This window comes from Callithrix jacchus, chromosome 9 (genome assembly GCF_049354715.1).
Source record: "Callithrix jacchus isolate 240 chromosome 9, calJac240_pri, whole genome shotgun sequence".
Taxonomy (NCBI): Eukaryota; Metazoa; Chordata; class Mammalia; order Primates; family Cebidae; genus Callithrix; species Callithrix jacchus.
Genome location: NC_133510.1, coordinates 32609385 through 32635069, shown reverse-complemented (window position 1 = coordinate 32635069; position 25685 = coordinate 32609385). Strand labels below are relative to the sequence as shown.

The 25685-nt window shown below is 39.4% G+C and overlaps 1 long non-coding RNA gene across 1 annotated transcript in view; it reads left to right on the top strand.

Moving 5' to 3' along the window:
* The window catches only part of LOC128928537 (uncharacterized), a 309660-nt gene that overhangs the window by 234677 nt on the left and 49298 nt on the right, over positions 1 to 25685 (top strand). The window contains exons 3-4 of the long non-coding RNA XR_013522299.1: positions 9445 to 9581; positions 9668 to 9739. This is a non-coding gene — a long non-coding RNA (uncharacterized LOC128928537). The remainder of the gene's footprint in view (positions 1 to 9444; positions 9582 to 9667; positions 9740 to 25685) is intronic.

Sequence of the window (25685 nt, the reverse complement as noted above, 5' to 3'; positions counted from 1 at the left end):
CAAATAGATGGAATAAAAAATGATAAAGTGGAAATCACCACAGATTCCACAGAAATTCAAACCATCATCAGAGAATATTACAAACAACTCTATGCACATAAACTAGTAAACCTGGAAGAAATGGATAAATTCCTGGACTCCTGTGTCCTCCCAAGCCTAAACCAGGAGGAAGCTGAAACTATAAATAGACCAATAACAAGGTCTGAAGTTGAGGCAGCAATTAAGAGCCTACCACACAAAAAAAGCCCAGGTCCAGACGGGTTCACAGCCGAATTCTACCAGACACACAAAGAGGAGCTGGTACCATTCCTTCTAAAACTATTTCAAACAATCCAAAAAGAGGGAATACTTCCCAAATCATTTTACGAGACCAACATCATTCTGATACCAAAACCCGGCAGAGACCCAACAAGAAAAGAAAACTTCAGGCCAATATCCATGATGAACATACATGCAAAAATCTTCAATAAAATATTGGCAAGCCGATTGCAACAGCAAATCAAAAAACTTATTCATCATGATCAAGTAGGATTCATCCCAGAGATGCAAGGCTGGTTCAACATATGCAAGTCTATAAATGTAATTCACCACATAAACAGAACCAAAACCAAAAACCACATGATTATCTCAATTGATGCAGAGAAGGCATTTGACAAAATTCAACAGCCCTTTATGCTAAAAACCCTCAATAAACTCGGTATCGAGGGAACGTATCTCAAAGTAATAAAAGCTATTTATGACAAACCAACAGCCAATATCATACTGAATGGGCAAAAACTGGAAGCATTCCCTTTGAAATCTGGCACTAGACAAGGATGCCCTCTTTCACCACTCCTATTCAATATAGTTCTGGAAGTTCTAGCCAGAGAAATCAGGCAAGAAAAAGAAATAAAGGGTATTCAAATAGGAAAGGTGGAAGCCAAATTGTCTCTATTTGCAGACGACATGATAGTATACCTTGAAGACCCCATCACCTCAGCCCAAAAACTCCTGAAACTGATAAGCAACTTCAACAAAGTCTCAGGATATAAAATCAATGTGCAAAAATCACAAGCATTCATCTACACCAATAACAGACTTAAGGAAAGCCAAATCAAGAATGAACTGCCATTCACAATTGCTACAAAAAGAATAAAACACCTTGGAATACAACTCACAAGGAACGTAAGGGATCTCTTCAAGGAGAACTACAAACCACTGCTCAACGAAATCAGAGAGGACACAAACAGATGGAGAAACATTCCATGTTCATGGTTAGGAAGAATTAATATCGTGAAAATGGCTATACTGCCCAAAGTAATTTACAGAATCAATGCTATCCCCATCAAGCTACCATTGACTTTCTTCACAGAACTGGAAAAAACCACCATGAACTTCATATGGAAGAAAAAGAGAGCCCGCATAGCCAAGTCAATTCTAAGAAAAAAGAACACAGTGGGGGGCATAACACTACCGGATTTCAAACTATACTACAAGGCTATAGTAATCAAAACAGCATGGTACTGGTACCAAAACAGAGATATAGACCAATGGAACAAAACAGAGGCACCGGAGGCAACACAACATATCTACAACTATACAATCTTTGATAAACCTGACAAAAACAAGCAATGGGGAAAGGATTCCCTCTTTAACAAATGGTGTTGGGAAAACTGGCTAGCCATGTGCAGAAAGCAGAACCTGGACCCCTTCCTGACACCTTACACTAAAATTAACTCCAGATGGATTAAAGACTTAAACATAAGACCTGGCACCATAAAAACCCTAGAAGGAAATCTAGGCAAAACTATCCAGGACATAGGAGTAGGCAAGGACTTTATGAACAAAACACCAAAAGCATTGGCAACAAAAGCCAAAATAGACAAATGGGACCTAATGAAACTCCACAGCTTCTGCACGGCAAAAGAAACAGTCACTAGAGTGGATCGGCAACCAACAGAATGGGAAAAAATTTTTGCAGTTTACCCATCTGATAAAGGGCTGATATCCAGAATTTACAAAGAACTCAAACGGATTTACAGGAAAAAAACAAACAAGCCCATTCAAAAATGGGCAAAGGATATGAACAGACACTGTACGAAAGAATACATATATGAGGCCAACAATCATATGAAAAAATGCTCATCATCACTGGTCATCAGAGAGATGCAAATCAAAACCACATTGAGATACCATCTCACGCCAGTTAGAATGGCGATCATTAAAAAATCTGGAGACAAGAGATGCTGGAGAGGATGTGGAGAAAAAGGAACACTTTTACACTGTTGGTGGGAGTATAAATTAGTTCAACCATTGTGGAAGACAGTGTGGCGATTCTTCAAGGCCTTAGAAATAGAAATTCCATTTGACCCAGCAATCCCATTACTGGGTATATATCCAAAAGACTATAAATCGTTCTACTATAAGGACACATGTACATGAATGTTCATTGCAGCACTGTTTACAATAGCAAAGACCTGGAGTCAACACAAATGCCCATTGATAATAGACTGGATTGGAAAAATGTGGCACATATACACCATGGAATATTATGCAGCAATCAGAAATGATGAGTTTGTGTTGTTTGTAGGGACATGGATGAATCTGGAGAACGTCATCCTCAGCAAACTGACACAAGAACAGAAAATGAAACACTGCATATTCTCACTCATAGGCGGGTGATGAAAAATGAGAACACATGGACACGGAAAGGGGAGTACGAAACACTGGGGTCTATTGGGGGGAAAAGGGGAGGGCCAGTGGGAGGGAGCGGTGGGGAGGGATAGCCTGGGGAGAAATGCCAAATGTGGGTGAAGGGGAGAAGGAAAGAAAAGCACACTGCCATATGTGTTCCTATGCAACTGTCTTGCATGCTCTGCTCATGTACCCCAAAACCTAAAATCCAATAAAATATTTAATAAAAAGACTAAATATAACATTTGTTGGTAAAAATTAGTAGAGTTGGTGAAAACTCTACTAATTTGTATTCCCATCAACAGTGTATAAGAAAAGGAAATCCTTATACACTATTGATGGGAATACAAATTAGTAGAGACATTATGAGAAAAGGTATGAAGGTTCCTCAAAAAAATAAAAATTACTATATGATTCAGCAATCCCACTACCAGGTGTATATCCAAAGAATTGAAATCAGTATGTTGACAAGATATCTGCACTCCCATGTTCATTCAGCATTATTTACTCCCATGTTCATTCAGCATTATTGGCCAAGATATGGGATCAATGTAAGTATTCATTAACATATGAATAGATAAAAATATGTAGTATTTTGTAGTAATATGTAGTATCTTTATACAGTCAAATCCTATTCAGCCTTAAGAAAGAAAAGATTTCTGTCATTTGTAACAACATGGATGAACATGCAGGGCATTATGGTAAGTGAAATAAGCCAGGCACAGAAAAACAAATACTGCATGATCTCACTTTTATGTGGGATTTAATTTTTTTATTTTTTTTCTTCCTTTTTTATTATTATACTTCAAATTTTGGGGTACATATGCAAAACATGTAGGTTTGTTATATAGGAATACACATGCCATAATGGTTTGCTGCATCCATCACCCCCATCATCTACATTAGATATTTCTCCTAATGCTATCTCTCCCCTAGGCCCCCACCCACAGCTATCTCTTCCTTAGCCCCCCATCCCCCCAACAGGAGCTGGTATGAGATGTTTCCCTCCCTGTGTCCATGTGTTCTCATTGTACAGCACCCATGTATAAGTGAGAACATGTAGTGTTTTGGTTTTCTGTTCCTGTGTCAGTTTGCTGAGAATGATGGTTTCCAGTTCAACCACGTCCCTACAAAGGACATAAACTCATCCTTTTAAATTTTTACGACTGCATAGTATTCCATGGTGTATATGTGCCACATTTTCTTTATCCAATCTATCATTGATGGTCATTTGGGTTGGTTCCAAGTCTTTTTTTTTTTTTGTTCATAAAAGATTTTATTTTTCCTTCAGTTGTGAAGCTTAGTTTGGCTGGATATGAAATTCTGGGCTGCCAAGTCTTTGCTAATGTGACCAGTGCTACAATAAATATACATGTGCATGTGTCTTCACAATACAATGATTTATAATCCTTTGGGTATATATTCAGTAATGGGATTGCTGAGTCAAATGGTATTTCTAGTTCTAGATCCTTGAGGAATGGCCCCCTGTCTTACATGATGGTTGAACTATTTTATACTCTCACCAACAGTGTAAAAGCATTCCTATTTCTCCACATCCTCTTCAGCATCTGTTGTCTCCTGATATTTTTTTTGTTGTTGTTAATCAATGAGAGCTTGTTATGTTGCTCAGGTTGGCCTTGAACTCATAGCGTCACCTTCTCAAGCTCCAGAACAACTGGTCAGAGCCACCGCGGCTCCCTGTCTCCTGATTTTTTAATGATCGCCATTCTAACTGGCATGAGATGGTATCTCAGTGTGGTTTTGATTTGCATTTCTTTAATGACCAGTGATGATGAACTTTTTTCATATGTTTGTTGGCTGCATAAATGTCTTGTTTTGAGAAGTATCTGTTCATATCCTTCACCACTTTTTGATGGAGTTGTTTCTTTTTTTCTTGTAAATTTGTTTAGGTTTCTTATAGATTCTGGATGTTAGTCCTTCATCAAATGGGTAGATTGCAAAAATGTTTTCCCATTCTGTTGGTTGCTGGGTCACTCTAATGATAGTTTCTTTTGCTGTGCAGAATCTCTTTAGTTTAATTAGATCCCATTTGTCTATTTTGGCTTTTGGTGTTTTGGTAATGAAGTCTTTGCCCATGCCTGTGTCCTGAATGGTACTGGCTAGGTTTTCTTCTAAGGTTTTTATGTTGTTAGGTCTTATGTTTAAATGGTTAATCCATCCGGAGTTAATTTTTGTATAAAGTGTATGGAAGGGATTCAGTTACAGCTTTCTGCATATGGCTAGCTAGTTTTCCCAACACCGTTTATTAAATAGGGAATCCTTTCCCCATTGCTTGTTTTTGTCAGGTTTGTCAAGGATCAGATGGTTGTAGATATGTGGTGTTATTTCTGAGGCCTCTGTTCTGTTCCATTGGCCTGTATCTCTGTTTTGGTATCAATACCATGCTCTTTTGGTTACTGTCGCCTTGTAGTATAGTTTAAAGTCAGGTAGCATGATGCCTCCAGCTTTGTTCTTTTTGCTCAGGATTGTCTTGGCTATTTGGGCTCTTTTTTTGTTCCATATGAAATTTAAGGTGGCTTTTTTCCAATTCTGTGAAGAAAGTCAATGGTAGCTTGATGGGGATAGCATTGAGTATATAAATTACTTTGTGAAATATAGCTTCACGATATTGTGGAATTTAAAAAGTTGAATTAAGAGAAGCAGAGAGTAGAAGGATGATTACTAGAAGCAAGGGTGGGAAATTGGAATGAAGAGATGTTGGTCAAATATACAAAGTTTCAGTTAAAAAGGAGGAATAACGTTGTGAGATCTATTATAGAGCATAGTGACCCTAGTTAATAATAATGTCATACATTTCAAAATTGCTAAGAGAGTAGATATTAAACATTCTTACTACAAAAAATGATGAGTATCCAAGGTGATGGAAATGCTAATTAGCTTGAATATAATCATTCCCCACTGTATGCATATATTAAAAGATCACATTGCATTCTGTAAATACATACAATTCTTGTCAATTAAAAATAAAAGTTTTAATAAAAAGAGAAACATAGCAGCATCATAATTTTATACAACAAACATCCCACCTGAGAAGGAGTTTTTAAAGGCTCTCAACAGAAAGTTCATATCAAAACCAACCTTGGAACTTTAAAGAAAATGTATCTAGCTACAACCCAGATCTTCTAATTTAGAATCTCTGGGATACCTTTTGATAGAGCTCTACTGTTCCCAGTGCTCACTCCTGCTAGAGAACATGCAGTCTGCTTCCTTTGAAAATCCTTCAGTGTCCTATTGTCACCCCACTGTTAAATCATATAGACAGACATTTCTTTATAATATATATTTAAATTAATATGAGAGATGTTAATGGAAAAGGATGAAAAGTCACATTGATTGAGCATCTGCTGTGTGCCAGGCACTGCCCTAGTTGCTTAGACAGATGATTGTATTGTCTTCACACTGACCCTGCAGAGCAGGTGCTCTGCTATTAGGTTTCTTTTTTTAAAGATGGGAAAATTGAACCTTCATATTTCAAGTTAAATATTAATTACTATCATTATTCCATTGATTTCAACTTCTCCATGAAATTGTGTACAAATATAACTGGCTTTTACTTTTGATATCTTTTGAAGATTCTTAATCTGCTACATGGTTGTTCTTCAGTAAATAGTTGATTTATTTCTATTATGTTTCATGTGCTATGCTAGGGTCTATCTTTCCCACTTGTGTTACTGGAAAGGGGTCCTGATCCAGACCCCAAGAGACGGTTTTTGGATCTCATGCGAGAGAGAATTCAGGATGAGTCAGTAAAGTGAAAACAAGTTTATTAAGAAAGTAGAGTGATACAAGAATGGCTACTCCATAGAGCAGCCCCAAGGGGGGCTGCTTATAATTAAAAACAACATAAACATGTAATTAAAAAAACATTTTTATGGTGATTTTCTTGATTATATGCTAAACAAGGGGAGGATTATTCATGCCTACCCGTTTTAGACCATATAGGGTAATGTCCTGACTTTGCCATGGCATTTGTAAGCTGCCATGGCACTGATGGGAATGTAGCAGTAAGGACAACCAGAGGTCACTCTCATTATCATCTTGGTTTTGGTGGGTTTTGGCAGGCTTCTTTATTGCAACCTGCTTTATCAGCAAGGTCCTTATGACCTATATCTTGTGCCAACCTCCTATCTCCTCTTGTGACTTAGGAATGCAGCTTAGTAGGTCTCAGCCCCATTTTATCCAGTCCCTATTCAAGATGGAGTTGCTCTGGTTTGAACACCTCTGACAATTGGATTAAAAGCTCCCCAAAGGCAGAGCTTATCTCTCTTTTTCACTCTCTTGTTTGTTCTCTCTCTTTTTTCTCCTCATTTTGTTTCTCTTTTTTCTTCTCTCCTTCTCCTGAAACCTCACCTTCTTCCTCTTTTTCTTCCCCTCTTCTTTCTCCTTTTCATCTGCTTTCTTCTTCTCCTATTTTCTCTCTCTCTCTCTCTCATAAATGTGGATTTTATTATTATTTACATATGGTGAGGTCAATGGATCAGGAAGCAACTCACACTTCCTAAAAGGAGGGGGCACGCTGCGCCATACAAGGGAACATGGGGAAACACCAGGCTCGATGTGGAGTCAGGAGCAAAGGAGAAGAAAGCATGGGCAAAAACCTTTATTGTGGGTTTCTTTAGGAAGGAACAGGATGAGAAAGGTAAACAGGCTTAGGTAGGATTGACTAGTTTGAATCTCAGTGGGCTTTGGGCTATAGGAGTGGTCTCTAGTTGTTTAGTACCTTGGCCCTCAGGTGATTTAGGGCAGGGGTGTTCTGTGACTGATAAAAGGAGGCGGGTGTGGGACGGTATGAACTCAGGATTGGTGGTTTGCATATCAAAATCTTACTCTAGTCAAACTTTTTGCTATCTCTAAAAAGTAGCTATCCTTAGGAAAGAACAGTCTCTCCCAGCTCCTCAGGCCCCAACATGTCAGAACATAAGAAAATATAGAAAATAAAACCATGACTAATATACCCTCTCTTTGTTTCTCTTCATATTCACACACTCAAGTTATAATCAGAGTGGAATAGAACTCAATACATTGCTCATTTAGAACCTATAGCAAAAAAAGAGAAATAAATCAGTGAAAATGCACTCTAGAATATGCATAGCAAATTTCAAAATAAACACCCTTCCAGAACTACTTTTCTTTCAAAGAAATTTTTAATTGAAAAATCAATGATTAAGTTCCAACAGATTCACATTTGTGTTTTACGGTAGTAAAAGATATGAAAGCCAAGGCCCAGAACCTATCACCTCTGTTCTTAAGGATAAAGGAGAGTTCCACTTTGGTATTTGTGCTCAGAAAGAGATTTTTTAAATTAATTTTTTATTAATTTATTTTTGTTAATGAGAACAGGCATGCTGATCTGAGTACCCAGGAGCAATAACTATAGTGCAGCCATTTTACCTTAACCACCCCCCGAACTCACTCCACCAACAATGGTCTCAGGACAATTTATGGTTCAGCAACACATTTTGATGCATTTTGGGGCAACAACCTAAGCATGTAATTAAACAAAGAAGGAAGTCTAGGCTTCAGTCGGTTGAAAAACCTAGAATAATTTTCAGCCAATATGAGGCAGAATATATTTAAACGTCAGCTTTATACTTACACAAAAATAATAATGAGTAAGATGGAGAAGTTGAATCTATTGAGAAAATAAAAATTATTCCATATCTCCCTAGCAGAGTAAATGATAAATATGATATACTGGTTGGACTTTTTCTCCTTAATGCACATTTTCATTCCAGGTCAAAAAGAATTCAAGAGGCAATATCCATGATTGGAATACCAGCTGCTTATAAAAGGGGATTAGAAATAAGAACCATACAATATATAAAATGAAGGATTATTGGAGATTAGGGTGGCTAACTTTACAAAACACTTCACATAGTCCCTTCTCTGAAATCATTAGGAAACAAACCATAGGCATTTAAGCTTCTGCTTCTATCAAGATATACCTTCCCCATCATACTGAATATTGCTTCTGGAAGGGTGAAAAGGTGCTGTAACTAAAATGGTATAAACTGACATTCCTATGACCTTCTACACCTATATCACCTCATTTAATGCTGAGAACATTGTGAAATTCAGGTTATTGTTTTTATTTTACTGATGATGAAAGAAAGGTTCAAAGGTTTATGTGACAATCCAAGTTTAAGTAGCTTGTAATTGGGTAAACTAAAATTCAAGTTCAGGTCTTGTTGATTACAGGTTTCATGCCCCTTCAACTGCAGCATCCTGCCTCCTTGCCCGCTGGAAGTACCAGATGTATGTTGAAATATACCAAGTTGGATTTCAAATTCTGAAGGAATTCTAAGATTGCACAGAGATTTATTTTCTTTAGCATCCTTTTCTTTTTGAAATTTAAAATAGGCATATGAACAAAAAGTGGACTTGATCAGCAAAACACTGGGAATTTTTGATGGCTATAGGAGTAGAGAACTAAGACCAGGAGGATTCAGCTTTCCTCAGTTCCTTAAAAAAATTTCCATCCTCTACTTGCAGGTGTACTGCCTGCCTACAGTTGATTTGTGGGATATATCACAGTCACCTGTTTCTTTTTCCTTTTTCTACCAGACAGAACCTAACCCTAGTCTAGGTATCAGTGGAATGACTAGAAAGTAATAGAAAGAAAGGATCAGACCTGGTTATCTGTCTTTTATAACCAGGACATAGGCCATTTTTCACTACTATTGGACTAGAAAATATGCTCAGCAGTGATAGCCACTGATAGTTACTTCTCTATCCTCATCTGTCTCCTAGGGCAGCTCCCCAGATGATGTGAGACCTACTGATGATTCCATTGGTTTCTGCCAGGTGGTACACACCCCATTCCCAGTCTGCCAGTCATCATTATGCAATGGCTGTTTCCTTTTGGCTAGTTGGTCCCCTTCTAAGAAGTGAGTATTATGGATGAAGGAAATATATGATGAAGTATCAGAGAGATCTTGAAGCTGAAACACCAACAGAAATTTTGTTTGCTTAGAAAATATCTCTGGACTCAAGATGGCGCTGTGAGAACAACCCAGGATTGGAGCCCGCGTTGAATTCGCAAACGGTGAGTCAGTGCTGCATTTCCAGACTGATCTTTGTTGCCCACAGAACGGGGAAACTCCCAAGTATAAAAAGACACGGGACGCCAGGCAGTAGGTCTGCCTGGCGAAGCCGGCAGCCGGGGCGGCGGCGGCCGGCCCTACCCAGCAATCCCCACAGGGCGCGCTTGTCCGGGTGCCTTGTTGAACCAGCAACCTGAGACTTGAGAGGGCTGGACTTGAGACTGAACGAGACTTGCACAGTAGCCCAGCCCAGGGGATTGCAGGGACAGATCGTTTGGGATACCCAGTGGGACGAACAAAACCGCGATTTCAAACTATCCCGGGCAGACGGTCCGAGACGCTCTGTGGGGGAGGGGCGTCCACCACTACGGAGGCAACCTGCCCCAACTGATATACACGCCCACTGCTGAGGCAGCCAGCCGTTGCCGAGGCAACCCGCCCCAACTGAGATACACGCCCACTGCTGACGCAGCCAGCCGTTGCCGAGGCAACCCGTCCCAACTGAGATACACGCCCACTGCTGACGCAGCCTGCCATTGCTCAGGCAACACGCTACAACGAAGAGACTCCGCCGCAGGGTGTGGCAGAGACCACAGCAGAGCCGGCAGAAACAGCACGAATCACACAACAGTAGGGCGGAGCCTCGGCAGCCAAACAGTTGCTAGTCTGCCTTTGAGCTGGGCAGGACACCTGATCGGACATCCAAAAATAAAGCACAAACCCCTCAACACAGAGCATTTGAGAAAAAAAAAAGGGTTGTTTAATGAGCTGTGTTGCAGCAGAATCAAACATAGCAGCCTAACAGCCCTGAATGAACAACAGAGTGCACAGCTCAGCAATTACACCCCTATAAAGTACAAACTGTCTCCTCAAGCAGCTCCCTGACCCCTCTATATCCAAAAGACTGTCATTAGGCAGGCATCATCCTGGGACAAAGAGAGCAGAAAAAGAAACTGGTAGCATCCCTCGCTGTGCCACGGCTACTAGAGGTGCACCCCAGACAAGCAGGGTCTGGAGCGGACCTCAACAGTCATACAGTGAAGGGGCTAGACTGGTAGAAGGAAAACCAAGCAACAGAAATACTTCATCATCAACATTCTGGGTGTCCACTCAGAGACCCAAACGAAAAGTCAGCAACTACGCAGACGACCAGCAGACAAATCCACAAAGATGGGAAGAAACCAGCGCAAAAAGGAGGAAAACACCCGAAACCAGAACACATCGCCTCCTAGAAAGGACCAAAACTCCTCACCAGCAAGGGAACAAAGCTGGACGGAGAATGACTGTGACGAAATGACGGAATTAGACTTCAGAAGATGAATAATGAGAAACTTTTGTGAGCTAAAAGATCATGTATTAAATCAATGCAAAGAAACTAAGAACCTTGAAAAAAGATTTGAAAAAAGATTCGAGGAAATGATAACAAGAATGGATACCTTAGAGAGGAATATGAATGAATTAAAGGAGCTGAAAAACACAATACGAGAACTTCGCGAAGCAAACACAAGTTTCAATAGCCGAATTGACCAAGCAGAAGAAAGAATATCTGAAGTCGAAGACCAACTCAATGAAATAAAACGAGAAACCAAGATCAGAGAAAAAAGCGCAAAAAGGAATGAACAAAGTCTCCAAGAAATGTGGGACTATGTGAAAAGACCTAACCTACGTTTGATAGGTGTACCAGAAGGGGATGAAGAGAATGAATCCCAGCTGGAAAATACTCTTCAGGACATCATCCAGGAAAATTTCCCCCACCTAGCAAGACAAGCCAACACTCAATTGCAGGAAATACAGAGAACACCACAAAGATATTCCGCAAGAAGAGCAACCCCAAGGCACATAATCGTCAGATTCAACAGGGTTGAAATAAAGGAGAGAATACTAAGGGCAGCCAGAGAGAAAAGTCGGGTCACCCACAAAGGGAAGCCCATCAGACTCACAGCAGATCTCTCGGCAGAAACACTACAAGCCAGAAGAGAGTGGGGGCCAATATTCAACATTCTTAAAGAAAAGAACTTTCAACCCAGAATTTCATATCCAGCCAAACTGAGCTTCAGAAGTGAAGGAAGAATAAAATCCTTTGTGAACAAGCAAGTACTCAGAGATTTTGTCACCACCAGGCCTGCTTTACAAGAGCTCCTAAAAGAGGCACTACACATAAAAAGGATCAATCAGTACCAGCCATTCCAAAATCACACTGAATGCTAAAGAGCTTCAACATAATGAAGAATCTACAACAACTAACAGGCAAAACAGCCACTTAGAATCAAAATGGCAGTATCAAATTCACACATAACAATATTAACCCTAAATGTAAATGGACTAAATGTACCAATCAAAAGACACAGACTGGCAAATTGGATAAAAATCCAAAACCCATCAGTGTGCTGTATCCAGGAAACCCATCTCACATGCAAGGATACACAAAGGCTCAAAATAAAGGGATGGAGGAAGATTTACCAAGCTAATGGACAGCGAAAAAAAGCAGGAGTTGCAATTCTCATCTCTGATAAAATAGACTTTAAAGCAACAAAGATCAAAAGAGACAAAGAAGGCCATTACATAATGGTAAAAGGATCGATACAACAAGAAGAGCTAACGATCCTAAACATATATGGACCCAACACAGGAGCACCCAGATACATAAGGCAAGTTCTTAATGACTTACAGAAGGACTTAGACTCCCACACAATAATATTGGGAGACTTTAACACTCCACTGTCAATACTAGACAGATCAACCAGACAGAAAATCAACAAGGATACCCAGGGCTTGAACTCAGACCTGGAACAAGCAAACCTGGTGGACATTTACAGAACTCTCCACCCCAAATCCACAGAATACACATTCTTCTCAGCACCACATCACACCTACTCTAAAATTGACCACATAATTGGAAGTAAAGCACTGCTCAACAAATGCAAAACAACTGAAATCATCACAAACAGCCTCTCAGACCATAGTGCAATCAAGTTAGAACTCAGAATTCAGAAACTGACCCAGAACCGCACAGCTTCATGGAAACTGAACAACTGGCTCTTGAATGTTGACTGGGTAAACAACGAAATGAAGGCAGAAATAAAGAAGTTCTTCAAAACCAATGAGAATGAAGACACAATGTGCCAGAACCTCTGGGACACATTTAAAGCAGTCTCTAGAGGAAAGTATATAGCAATAAGTGCCCATATGAGGAGAATGGAGAGATCCAAAATTGACACCCTATTGTCAAAATTGAAAGAGCTAGGGGAGCAAGATCAAAAAAACTCAAAACCCAGCAGAAGACAAGAAATTACTAAGATGAGAGCTGAGCTGAAGGAGATTGAGACACAAAAAACCCTTCAAAAAATCAATAAATCCAAGAGCTGGTTTTTTGAAAAGATCAACAAAATAGACAGACCACTAGCCAGATTGATTAAAAATAAAAGAGAGAACAACCAAATACATGCAATAAAAAATGATAAAGGGGAAATCACCACAGATTCCACAGAAATTCAAACCATCATCAGAGAATATTACAAACAACTCTATGCACATAAACTAGTAAACCTGGAAGAAATGGATAAATTCCTGGACTCCTGTGTCCTCCCAAGCCTAAACCAGGAGGAAGCTGAAACTATGAATAGACCAATAACAAGGTCTGAAGTTGAGGCAGCAATTAAGAGCCTACCTCACAAAAAAAGCCCAGGTCCAGATGGGTTCACAGCCGAATTCTACCAGACACACAAGGAGGAGCTGGTACCATTCCTTCTAAAACTATTTCAAACAATCCAAAAAGAGGGAATCCTTCCCAAATCATTTTATGAGACCAACATCATCCTGATACCAAAACCCGGCAGAGACCCAACGAGAAAAGAAAACTTCAGGCCAATATCCATGATGAACATAGATGCAAAAATCTTCAATAAAATATTGGCAAGCCGATTGCAACAGCAAATCAAAAAACTTATTCATCATGATCAAGTAGGATTCATCCCAGGGATGCAAGGCTGGTTCAACATACGCAAGTCTATCAACGTAATTCACCACATAAACAGAACCAAAAACAAAAACCACATGATTATCTCAATTGACGCAGAGAAGGCATTTGACAAAATTCAACAGCCCTTTATGCTAAAAACCCTCAATAAACTCGGTATCGATGGAACGTATCTCAAAGTAATAAAAGCTATTTATGACAAACCAACAGCCAATATCATACTGAATGGGCAAAAACTGGAAGCATTCCTTTTGAAATCTGGTACTAGACAAGGATGCCCTCTCTCACCACTCCTATTCAATATAGTACTGGAAGTTCTAGCCAGAGCAATCAGGCAAGAAAAAGAAATAAAGCGTATTCAAATAGGAAAGGTGGAAGCCAAATTGTCTCTATTTGCAGACGACATGATAGTATACCTAGAAGACCCCATCGCCTCAGCCCAAAAACTCCTGAAACTGATAAACAACTTCAGCAAAGTCTCAGGATATAAAATCAATGTGCAAAAATCACAAGCATTCGTCTACACCAATAACAGTCTTAAAGAAAGCCAAATCAAGAGCGAACTGCCATTCGCAATTGCTACAAAAAGAATAAAATACCTTGGAATACAACTCACAAGGAACGTAAGAGACCTCTTCAAGGAGAACTACAAACCACTGCTCAACGAAATCAGAGAGGACACAAACAGATGGAGAAACATTCCATGTTCATGGTTAGGAAGAATTAATATCGTGAAAATGGCTATACTGCCCAAAGTAATTTACAGAATCAACGCTATCCCCATCAAGCTACCATTGACTTTCTTCACAGAACTGGAAAAAACCACCATGAACTTCATATGGAACCAAAAGAGAGCCCGCATAGCAAAGTCAATTCTAAGCAAAAAGAACCCAGTGGGGGTCATCACACTACCGGATTTCAAACTATACTACAAGGCTACAGTAATCAAAACAGCATGGTACTGGTACCAAAACAGAGATATAGACCAATGGAACAAAACAGAGGCACTGGAGGCAACACAACATACATACAACTATACAATCTTTGATAAACCCGACAAAAACAAGCAATGGGGAAAGGATTCCATGTTTAACAAATGGTGTTGGGAAAACTGGCTAGCCATGTGCAGAAAGCAGAAACTGGACCCCTTCCTGACACCTTACACTAAAATTAACTCCAGATGGATTAAAGACTTAAACATAAGACCTGGCACCATAAAAACCCTAGAAGGAAATCTAGGCAAAACTATCCAGGACGTAGGAGTAGGCAAGGACTTCATGAACAAAACACCAAGAGCATTGGCAACAAAAGCCAAAATAGACAAATGGGACCTAATGAAACTCCACAGCTTCTGCACGGCAAAAGAAACAGTCAGTAGAGTGGATCGGCAACCAACAGAATGGGAAAAAATTTTCGCAGTCTACCCATCTGACAAAGGGCTGATATCCAGAATTTTCAAACAACTCAAGCAGATTTACAGGAAAAAAACAAACAAGCCCATTCAAAAGTGGGCAAAGGATATGAACAGATACTTTACGAAAGAAGACATATATGAGGCCAACAATCATATGAAAAAATGCTCATCGTCACTGGTCATCAGAGAGATGCAAATCAAAACCACATTGAGATACCATCTCACGCCAGTTAGAATGGCGATCATTAAAAAATCTGGAGACAACAGATGCTGGAGAGGATGTGGAGAAAAAGGAACACTTTTACACTGTTGGTGGGAGTGTAAATTAGTTCAACCATTGTGGAAGACAGTGTGGCGATTCCTCAAGGCCTTAGAAATAGAAATTCCATTTGACCCAGCAATCCCATTACTGGGTATATATCCAAAAGACTATAAATCGTTCTACTATAAGGACACATGTACACGAATGTTCATTGCAGCACTGTTTACAATAGCAAAGACCTGGAATCAACCCAAATGCCCATTGATAATAGACTGGATTGGAAAAATGTGGCACATATACACCATGGAATATTATGCAGCAATCAGAAATGATGAGTTTGTGTCATTTGTAGGGACATGGATGAATCTGGAGAACATCATCCTCAGCAAACTGACACAAGAACAGAAAATGAAACACCGCATATTCTCACTCATAGGTGGGTGATGAAAAATGAGAACACATGGACACAGAAAGGGGAGTACTAAACACTTGGGTCTATTGGGGGGAAAAGGGGAGGGCCAGTGGGAGGGGGAGGTGGGGAGGGATAGCCTGGGGAGAAATGCCAAATGTGGGTGAAGGGGAGAAGAAAAGCAAAGCACACTGCCATGTGTGTACCTACGCAAATGTCTTGCATGCTCTGCTCATTTACCCCAAAACCTATAATCCAATAAAAAATTAAAAAAAAAGAAAAGAAAAGAAAATATCTCTTAGGCACAATTTATTTTTTTGTCAGATTTCCATCCTTCTACTATTGTCTTTGGTAGAAACAAATGGACCACAGAAAACAGTGGCTTGGCCGGGCGCGGTGGCTCATGCCTTTAATCCCAGCACTTTGGGAGGCCGCGGAGGGTGGATCACGAGGTCAAGAGATCAAGACCATCCTGGTCAACATGGTGAAACCCCGTCTCTACTAAAAATCAAAAAATTAGCTGGGCATGGTGGCACGTGCCTGTAATCCCAGCTACTCAGGAGGCTGAAGTGGGAGAATTGCTTAAACCCAGGAGGCGGAGGTTGCGGTGAGCCGAGATCGCGCCATTGCACTCCAGCCTGGGTAACAAGAGCGAAACTCCGTCTCAAAAAAAAAAAAAAAAAAAAGAGAGAAAGAAAGAAAAAAGAAGAAGAAAGCAGTGGCTTGTATTATTTTCTCTCTGAGCCCCAAAAACCGCTCATATATTTCTTGCCAACCATTTCTGTGATGGCCAAATTTTGTTGACTTTCTTGTATAAATCAGTGACTTGAGGCAACAACTGTAAGCCAGCCAGGCTCTCTTGGTTCTGGAATATTCAAAATGTGAATAATGCTAATATTTTCCTTGTGACCAGTTGCAAACTGTTATACATAGCTATTAGATTCCTTGATCTCTTCTTTGAGGAGGGCCAGGAAAGGGGTACAGTGGGAGGTGGCAAATTAGAGGACCGATTCTTGTTATGTTTCGTTACCAATAATCAACTTTTGCATTTTCTCCTTCATGGAGATTTATTTATTTATTTGTTTTTCATTTATTCAAAGAGGAACAGATACTCTCAACATTCCTTCTGGCCCTTAAATTTTGTAATTCTGTGACTCAAATATCAGTCTTCTGTCAAAATCTTAGTTGTACAGCTGGGCTAAATGAACCTATCTTTGATTATGTATGAACTCCCATCCATCTTGAATTAGGGGAAAAAAATGCTTCTCTAACATGCTTCAGAGAGTCTTTAATAAACCTAATGGCAAATCACCTCTCCCATAGGTCAAGGGCAGCAGCTTAATGCAAAGCTTGAGCACTACTGGGATTTAATTGTGACAAAATTCCACTAATGCTGCTTTGGCAAAACCTTATTTATAAAGCACTGAAATGGATGGCCTCTGGGTTTTATGCCCTGGGGATGGGATACAGCTTGCTAATTTTTTTAAAAAAAATTAGTAAATTTTTACTGATTGGGCCAAAGGGACATGGAACTACTCATAGAAAACTAAAATAAAAGCTAAATCTATTTTGATGATATCTATGGCAGGAGAGGAGACTGATTGCAGGAAAGGAGAGAAGTTTCATTTAACGTTTGCTTCCGTGAGCAGTAAAAACTAGGTCAAGTGGTAAAAACAGCTCTGTACATCTAATGTGCTATTAGACCATACCAAGCAGTTTTACAAGACGTAAAACTTATAGGAGTAACTGTAATATATGAATTCCAAATTTTGGATTCATGGCCTATGATGCATGCATAATTTCTCACCTGATATCACTTTCAGTGTTGGCTGTTTTTCATATTGCCGCTGGTACATATAATTTGAAACCTATTCCTTTAATTATACCAATTGTATAACTTCAGTTTTAAGACTAGCACAGTAAAATATCCTAGTTTAATCAACTAGAATTGTTGATGGTTAAATATGTATCAAACTTTATCATAAAACATTTGGAACAAGAAAGTTAGATAGGAGTTGGATGAGTGGGAGTGATATGATAAAATATGGTCACATTTGATTAGTTACAAAGAAGCAATACATTGTCAATATGCTGAGCTGATAGTCCATTTGGAGTAAGGCCTATTTGTTTGGAAGATTAACCTGTAAGTATAGCATCTTGGGAGAAATGAGGTTGCTGAAGATAATATGTCAAACTTGTTTAAAGCCCCAAGGAAATTCATAAAGCTAGATATCACATTTCTAATCTGTCATTGACATGTCAACAGATAGATTTAAAAATCTGACATGTATCATATGTCAGTTAAGAATGAGATTGACAGCAGAAGTTTGAAAAAACAATAGGAAATAGTTTGTGCAACTGGCTTCCACGTGTGGCCACTGGCCATCAGTCTGGACAAATTTGCAGGGCAAGAACACAAAGTACATGTGGACATTCAAATGAGTATGTTGAAATAAAAATGTCATTATGCATATGGTATTCTTTACCTCACTCAGAGCTTGACACATTTTGCCTATTAATATCATTAGGTGGGAGGATGGGCTTTCTAGGAACCGTGCTCAAAGCCACCCCTGTCATTTCCAGCATAGCGATGATTTGTATAAGTCATATAAGCTGAGAATAAGGACACTGGACTTTTTGATGCTCTTGGCTTTCAGGCTAAATATCCATATTTCCTTAGATTTGCATCTTAAGATGAAAAATGATGAACAATAGCTTCAATAAGCAAAGAGTCATGGCATACAAAACAGGCTACAGTTAGTTAGAAAGGTGAGGCGTAGAATACTTTCTAAACATCCTAAAATTCCCAGTGATTATAGCTCTTTATGTCAAAATATTCAAGGCTGAAATTATTGAAACCCACCAGAGCAGGTGTTCTAAATGATAATCTAAGATATAATTAGAGTTTCTGAAGAACACTATGAGGTAGAGTTAACTGAAAGAGAGTATATGCTTAATTATGGAATGATTTATTAAAAAATAGACTGACATATTATTAAAAAAAACCCTATTTTTCAAATCTCTATTTTGACTAACCATAAAGCTGAAATATGTTACTACTTTGATTTAAAATGTAAACAATTTATATCTTCAAAATGCTATGTAATTATCTCAGTTTTTATATTACACCTCATTATTTACATAATATATAGGTTGTTTCCAAGGTTCACAGAAACCACACTGAGCAGACAGATTACAGGGATAAGTGGTAGGACAGTGCTTTAAATTCCACTTGGATTAAAGGATTCACAAATGTAGAATGAAATAGAGAGGTAGCCCTCTCCCCTTGATATTATAACCACTTTGTATACTCATCTTTAAACCACTGTAACCTTATGTGTCTGTCAATAACTTCTTAGTCACCTCTTTGATTTTTTTCTATTCCCCCAAAAAACTGATCTAAAACACTATAATTATTATGAAAAGAATTTTAGTGGATGATGGTGGGTGCTGGTGTGACAAGTTAGAACAAGAATTCTGCAGAGGTAGGACTTCATTTGAATAGTGGTATATGGAGTAAGATTGCACATTGGTAAGGAGGAGATCAAACGTGGGGAGCTGGAAAGAGTACTGAGGCATCACATTGTCCCCCTTTATTATGCAAATAATAAAAGTAAGTTCCAATGAGATTAAGCATTTGCTATGGTTTGAAATGTGTCCTCCAAAATTCATGTGCTGAAAGTTAATGGCTAATGTGAAGGTGTTAGGAGGTAGGGCCTTTGGAAGGTGATTAAGTCATAAAGGTGGAGCGCTCATGAATGAAATTAGGGACCTTATACCAATGGCTTGACGAAGTGTGTTCACTGTCTTATACTATGTGTTGACATATTAGTTCAAAGGACGGTCTTGAAGCAGAGAGCAGCCTTCACCAGACACTGAAACTGCCAATGCCTTCATCTGGGCTCTAGCCCCTAGACCTGTGAAAAATGTATTTCTGTTGCTATAAACTACCCAGTCTCAGGTATCTTGTTAGAGCAACACAAATGGACTAAGATAGCAACTTTCTCAAAGTTCCAATAGAAAGCACTAAATTCATGGGGGAAAATATTAACAACTTGATCAGAGAACAGTAGCTTGGCATAATCTGTCAAAGAGTTACATTAAACATACTTTGGGATTCAAGAGAAAGAAGACATCACATTCAGTAGCAGGAATTAATTACAGGCATCACAAAGAGAGTGACATTCTATATGGCCTTTAAAAATGAAAATTTAGAATTTTCCAGCTGAAGATGAGGGTAGAGAAGTAACAAAGGGGAAGTATTCTATTGTGAATGGCCTTCTAGTAGAAAAGACGGGACCCATTAGAACAAGGTTTCTCAACCTCAGCACTGTTGACCTTTGGGAGCAGATAATTCCTTTCTGTGGGGTTTGTTCTGTGCATTGTAGAATGTTTAGCAGTATCCCTAAATTCTATCTACTATATGTCAGTCGTATACCTTTCTCTCCACCATCCTGGATTTGTGAAAGCCAAAAGTATCTCCAGATATTGTCAAATGTCCCCAAGGGGACAAAGGGGAAAAATTGCTCCCCCATGTCCTTGACAACCACTGCATCAGTCCATCAGAGAACCTTCAAGGAAGGGTCTTGGTCACTGTGAGGATATTAGTCACTCCTAAATGCTTAAGAATTGAGAAGGAAGGAAAGGATGGGAAAAATGAAGGAAGAAAGAAAATAAAAGGATAAGATGCATTCTTTTTTTTTCCTGAAAACTGTTACTATGTTCAAAGCCAATGAATTTTTTAAAATTAATTTTAAGGGGAAAACTGTGATGCAGACTGAGATATATATCTGTAATATTAACAGAAAAATTTAAATTTGACTCTATTGTTTTACTTTAGGACATAAAATTCAGCATAAGGAAGGTGTTTTTGTATTTAATAAAGTGGGAAGAGAGGTGTGATAGTAGGCGCATTGGTGGTGGGAACGAGGAAGACCATTCCTTAGAATGTGGTAAAGAGTTGGATGATCTACTTGCAGCATGCAACCTCTCTGTGACACATTTAAAAATAAAGTAATCATACAGAAAAAGATCTTCAGGGAAAATAAAGGTTAAAAATGAGTGTTTCACGACATATGGAAATAGCACAATGAGCACAAGAGAATGAAGAGGTGGTAAAGTTGCTGGCTTTTCATCCCATTCACAAAACAAAATGCTTTGAGTTCATCCAAATATGGTACATATTCTAATGTGCTCTGTCCAATATCTCAAACCAGAAGGTGTTGCCTCAAGAGTATTGGTGAGAGTACCTTTCCCTTAAGAGCAACTGATATGTTACTTTGCAGAATGCATTTTTGGAGGGGAGGGGAGGGTGGTTCAAATATTATTAAACTGAGAACAGTCATAGATATTTGCAAAAGCCTTTATGATATAAAATTGTCAACTGAACAAGCACTATGTGATGCAAGTTTGTATATGGAAGAGCTGATGGGAGACAAAGCTGTGAAGGCAGAGTGGGGACATACAAATTTCACAAGTGTTACAGTCAAGCGTATGGGACATAAAGAAAAAATACAGTCTGTTTTCAGAGGAACTAATAATCAGAGGGCAATGAAGATTATCATCGAGGAGGGGACAAACAGAGATTTATATAGAGGAGGTCCTATCTGGCCAGGAAAAAAAAGGGGGGAGGGGTCTTGACCAGTTCAATTTCAGGTGCTGTGGGCAGAGGAAGAAGTTGGGAGAGGCAGGACAGCCAGGGGTGAAGGTTCTTGAGATTGAGTGACTCAGGGATCTCCTGCAGGAGTCTAAGAGGGTAGAAGGAGCTCGATCAGAGTAACTCCTTCTCTGTAGTTTCTTTATACAGACAGAGAGCCAGAGTTTATAATTTCTTAGCTGGAGGCCCACAGAAGGGCCACAGGAAACAGGTAAGTAGAGAGCCAGTGTGACCCTACACCAGTACAGGTGCAGAAAGGGCCATGCTGACCCCACAGCAGAAGAGGCTGGCAGTGGACGGCTTAAGCCAGTGACAATGGAAGGAACTGGAAGCATTTGAGGGGGAACAAAGCAGCAGGGAAGATGACTGGGCCGGAGTGAGAAGCACAGACTTTAGCAGCAGATGCAACCAAAATTCCCAGAGATGAGGCCAGTGACCACCCAATGTCACCAGTTAAGGAGGCAGAGCAGGGAGAAGTGAAGATACACTGTTCTGTCCAAGGATGTCATCCAGTTCTGCCATCATGAGAAGGTGTCACCATCTGAGGGTAAAGCAGGGAAAGATGGATATCTGAGAGATTCAACATTTTCATTCCAAGAGACTGCACGTTACCTAACGAAATCATTCAAATTGTCCATTAACTAGATTGGACTAATCTTTAGTTGTTTTTTTTTTTCTACTACCCTCCTAAGTAGAACTCATAAGTAAAAGTCAGCAGTATTAAAAGAAAAATACTCCATTTTCTTTGCAAAATCAGAATGCAGCGTGAGTAAATGTGACCCCATTTTATAAATCTACAGTTTGGTGTGGAATAGGCATTTAAACATGGTTGCTATTATTATAGGACTTGATAACTGATTGGATTTGCGAGCCTGAGAGAGGGCAGAATCACAGAATATACCAAGATGTTGACCTGAATAATATGGGAGAATGAGGGCACATTTATTAAAAACATAGACATCAGCAAGATGAGATTGTTTGGAGTAAAGATATGGTGTTATGAAAACAAGAGAGTTGATGAGTTCTGGAATGTGGACTAGTTAAGAGTAATGAGTACATAAATATAAAGTGCTGCATATTTATAATGTTAAGTAGCAGGGGGTCATTAGGATCAGGAAACAGATTATTTATAGTAACTGGATCCTTGTGGTTGAAGGAAGACTAATGAAAGTCTTGAGAATGAGTCACAGGTTTTATTCTTTCCTTGTAATTGTTGGCTCCAAAAAGTGGCCTATAGGTGAACTGACATTGGAATTTTTGTAAGTGACCTAAATGCAGCAAATCGTTTATAGTCATAGTTTGTGACTGACACATAGTAAATGCTCAAATAAAATTTAGGTTATCGTTATTTTTAATTGTAGAAACAAATTAGTCTTCTCATCCTTTTTTGATTGTTCTGCTTCAGTGAGGACCATTTTCGGGGAGGGAACAGGAAAACTGAGGTGGAGAGCACGGTCTTTTCTCATTCTTTCTCTCCTCTCCCAGCTTCACTATTTCTTAGCAAAATCCTGGTAGAAGAAAATAGTTTTCTGGAAGTTCTGTGCTCCATTGTAAGAGGTCCAAAAAGTTGAGTTCCAATGATCCTGACCTTTACAAATGTTAAACTTTCATTATTTTGGTTTGATAGGCATTTGCTCATATGGGCCTAGATAAGGGTACTAAAAAGTATTAAAGAGAAAAGTTCCAACAGAATGTGGGAGGAAATAAACAAATTGTATCTACATTTTTAGCTGGATTGATTTATCCGGAAGTATGAGTCAGTCTCGCTCAAGCGCTCTCTCCCCGCCCCCCTTCTCTCCCTCTACCTCCCTCTCTCCACACCTCTGTGTGTGTGTGTATGTGTGTGTATGTGTGTAACTGTGTGTGTGTGTGTGTGTGTGTGTGTGTGTGTGACTCAAGAAGAATCTTTGTCACTGAGCTTCCCTGGCAAAAAATGGTCTAGTCTTTTTTTTTTTTTTTTAATTTTTTATTGGATTATAGGTTTTGGGGTACATGAGCAGAGCATGCAAGACAGTTGCGTAGGTACACACATGGCAGTGTGCTTTGCTTTTCTTCTCCCCTTCACCCACATTTGGCATTTCCCCAGGCTATCCCTCCCCACCTCCCCCTCCCACTGGCCCTCCCCTTTTCCCCCCAATAGACCCCAGTGTTTAGTACTCCCCTTTCTGTGTCCATGTGTTCTCATTTTTCATCACCCTTTTTTTTTTTTAAATTGCATTTTAGGTTTGGGGGTACATGTGCAGAACATGCAAGATAGTTGCATAGGTACACACATGGCAGTGTGTTTTGCTGCCTTCCTCCCCTTCACCCACATTTGGCATTTCTCCCCAGGCTATCCCTCCCCAGCTCCCCCCTCCACTGTCTTTCCCCTATTCCCCCCAATAGACACCAGTGTGTAGTACCCCCTTCCCTGTATCCATGTGTTCTCATTTTTCCTCACCAGCCTATGAGTGAGAACATGCGGTATTTCATTTTCTGTTCTTGTGTCAGTTTGCTGAGAATGATGTTCTCCAGATTCATCCACGTCCCTACAAGGACACGAACTCATCATTTTTGATTGCTGCATAATATTCCATGGTGTATATGTGCCACATTTTCCCAGTCCAGTCCATCATGGATTGGCATTTGGGTTGGTTCCTGGTCTTTGCTATTGTAAACAGTGCTGCAATGAACATTCCTGTGCATGTGTCCTTATAGTAGACCGATTTATAGTCCTTTGGATATATACCCAGTAATGGGATTGCTGGGTCAAATGGAATTTCTATTTCTAAGGCCTTGAGGAATCACTACACTGTCTTCCACAATGGTTGAACTAATCTATACTCCCACCAACAGTTTTCTCCACATCCTCTCCAGCATCTGTTGTCTCCAGATTTTTTAATGATCACCATTCTAACTGGCATGAGATGGTATCTCAATGTGGTTTTGATTTGCATCTCTCTAATGACCAGTGATAATGAGCATTTTTTCATATGTTTATTGGCCTTATGTATGTCTTCTTTTGTAAGGTGTCTGTTCATATTCTTTGCCCATTTTTGAATGGGCTTGTTTGTTTTTTTCCTGTAAATCTGTTTGAGTTCTTTGTAAATTCTGGATATCAGCCCTTTGTCAGATGGGTAAGCTGCAAAAATTTTTTCATTCTGTTGGTTGCCGATTCACTCTAGTAACTGTTTCTTTTGCCATGCAGAAGCTGTGGAGTTTCATTTGGTCCCATTTTTCTATTTTGGCTTTTGTTGCCAATGCTTTTGGTGTTTTGGTCATGAAGTCCTTGCCTATTCCTATGTCATGAATGGTTTTGCCTAGATTTTCTTCTAGGGTTTTTATGGTGCCAGCTCTTCGGTTTAAGTCTTTAATCCATCTGGAGTTAATTTTAGTGTAAGGTGTCAGTAAGGGGTCCAGTTTCTGCTTTCTGCACATGGCTAGCCAGTTTTCCCAACACCATTTATTAAACAGGAAATCCTTTCCCCATTGCTTGTTTTTGTCAGGTTTAATCAAAGATTGTATGGTTGTAGATATGTTGTGTTGCCTCCGATGCCTCTGTTCTGTTCCATTGGTCTATATCTCTGTTTTGATACCAGTACCATGCTGTTTTGATTACTGAAGCCTTGTAGTATAGTTTGAAGTCCGGTAGTGTGATGCCTCCCACTGTGTTCTTTTTGCTTAGAATTGACTTGGCTATGCGGGCTCTCTTTTGGTTCCATATGAAGTTCATGGTGGTTTTTTCCAGGTCTGTGAAGGTCATTGGTAGCTTGATGGGGATAGCGTTGATTCTGTAAGTTACTTTGGGCAGTATAGCCATTTTCACAATATTGATTCTTCCTAACCATGAACATGGAATGTTTCTCCATCTGTTTGTGTTCTCTCTTATTTCGTTGAGCAGTGGTTTGTAGTTTTCCTTGAAGAGGTCCCTTACATTCCTTGTAAGTTGTATTCCTAGGTATTTTATTCTCTTTGTAGCAATTGTGATTGGCAGTTTGTTCTTGATTTGGCTCTCTTTAAGTCCGTTATTGGTGTATAGGAATGCTTGTGAATTTTGCACATTGATTTTATATCCTGAGACTTTGCTGAAGTTGCTTATCAGTTTCAGGAGTTTTTGGGCTGAGGCAATGGGGTCTTGTAGGTATACTATCATGTCATCTGCAAACAGGAACAATTTGGCTTCCTCCTTTCCTATTTGAATACCCTTTATTTCTTTTTCTTGCCTGATTGGTCTGGCTAGAACTTCCAGTAC